Raw genomic sequence first — 2,397 nt, 5'->3', positions numbered from 1 at the left:
AAGACAAAGGTCGGGGATGGCGAGTACAGTCATTGTTGTTGGTTTATGCTTGGCAAGCCTTTTTTTTTTCTTTTCTTTTTTTCTCAACTCATTAAAAAACCACCTGTGCAGTTATGCGAATGGCAACAGAACTCACCAGTGGACTTTTATTGTGACTATAAAACACTAAAACGATATGTTGACGCCATTGATTTATAATAATCGGGGAAGGTGGGGCATAACGGATGCATATTTGTTTGTCAACATCTGTAATTTCACTGTTTGAGAAGGAGGCAATGACTCTGATCCTAACTGCTTTCTTTTTTCTTATTTGTTTTCCTTTTGGAGGACAGGAGCCGGGAATTAAGCTGAACTATTTCAACAGTTTTACTTTGTGTACCTGGCAATAATATTCTGGACAGGAACATATATTTGCTCTTGCTTAAAGCTTTCTACACATGAAAAACTGTATACGATTAAATTGATTTTATGCGACCAAGCCTCCCTCGTGTGTATGGCAGTTTCCTTGGTGATTGCATGTTGTGTTTGATCTATTTGAGAAAGACATTTGCCCATAAGACTATTCCAATATAAGCCTTATGAACAAAAGTAACTAGTGCATACCTGAAAATAATACAATAAACCAGTATATTGTAATGAAATGAGAAATATACATCACTCCAGTGTGTTTATTATATTGCACCTTTTTTACCTACAGTAAAAATGTCCTGTCAATAGTATCAACAAACTTAAAATGTCACTATGCATGTTTTTATGTTAATAAAGTCATTTGTTTAAAAAATAAATGCATTGCTGCAAGATCACTATAATGAAGAGGGGGGGAAATCAGCTAAGAATATGATTACCAATGATTAATTCAGATTTTTTGAGGTAATAAGGAGATCTCAGTGCCTGTCAACTTGTTATGGCATAAACCTAGTTTAACCAGGTATACATCCCAATGCAAATGAAAGGGTTCAACCTGTTCCTTTGTGAATTCTGTCCCTGCAGTGTACCCACCTGGTGGCTGATAAATTACACTACACCTGGCATATGATTTAGTAATACTAATTCAGTTTAGGTGGTGCTGTATTTAAAAGCATTAATTTGTCAGGACTCCTCCGAGGAGTTTTATTTGACAAACATATATAGTGAGAGAGAGAAACAGAATCTCTGCAGAATAGAGATTTGGTGTGCATTGTGATCAACATAACAATAACAAACAACAGGTTGATTAATTTATGAGAAGGGGAGTTGTCACTGGTCGGTAACCTGAGAAAGCAGATTTAGTTATGGGTGTAGTCGGCAGCCATTGACGTCCCACATTCCTTTATACTACATTCTTACACATGGATCTGTCAGCACCTCAGTCTGATAGTTGGATGTTTGCTTTGATCTGTGCTTTCTGCTCTGACAGGTGTATAGTCTAATACAGTTTCCTAAATCTCTGCCATGAGACATCAGCCTCTTCTCGTTCCCTCACACTTAGCCTTGATAGAACCCTTAATTTAAGTATTAATATGCTAATTGTACCTTTTAAAACATGTGTTTCAGCTGTAAACATTTGGATATTTCAAGTTACATATCAGCTTATTCCTATGATATGGTTTAAATTAAAAATATAAATTACAGTGCCTGCACAGTGTAACTGTTTATTCAGTCTTATTCAATTCTGTCTCTTTTGAATGTTTTTCTTTTATTTCTGAACCTTTTTAGACACAACTTGACATTTCAATCTTTTCTTTACCCCAATGCTGAGGACATGATGATCAACATTTTCAGAACAAACATTTTTGTCTCCCCCACAACGAATGCAAAGTGTGGAAACGATTCAATTTCTAAAGTTCACAAAGTCCACTTGAAGTAATGCATTAGAGGTAGTTACTCTCTGACCAGGGCGTGGAAAAAAATAATTGCTCTGTTTGTTCAGTGTGCATCATCAACAATTATTTTAGTTTCTAAAGAGAACCAAAGAACAGCAGGAGAACTTAATGGCAATGTGTTTTTATTCAGTTCCTGTCTACAGGTTGTGTTAATTAATGGGTCCCTGCTTTTGTTTTCTGAACAGCTGGGTGTCTAAATGGTTCATTTACAAATTAGTGTTTTATATTTCACTGTCGGGACAATCATTCTTGCAGGACATAACCAAACTGTCATGAGGCATTCCTTTACCACACAAGACGTCTACCTTAACAATAGGCCTACTTATTGACATTTTACATAGAACTACTGATAGACATTTGGCTTTCAAAATGAATACAAGGAGTTACTAATGATCCAGAGATGGCAATCACAATGTTGGCTGTAATAATTTTACTACCACACTTAACCCATTAATTCTGTGCATTACTTTAAATGAGCACTATATTCCTCAAAAGTAGATTTTGTTTTGGTTATAATATCAAAGCTTATACATTA

This window comes from Amia ocellicauda, chromosome 5, assembly GCF_036373705.1.
Source record: "Amia ocellicauda isolate fAmiCal2 chromosome 5, fAmiCal2.hap1, whole genome shotgun sequence".
Classification (NCBI taxonomy): domain Eukaryota; kingdom Metazoa; phylum Chordata; class Actinopteri; order Amiiformes; family Amiidae; genus Amia; species Amia ocellicauda.
The sequence above is the reverse complement of the archived record's forward strand: the minus strand, read 5'-3'. Positions refer to the sequence as shown.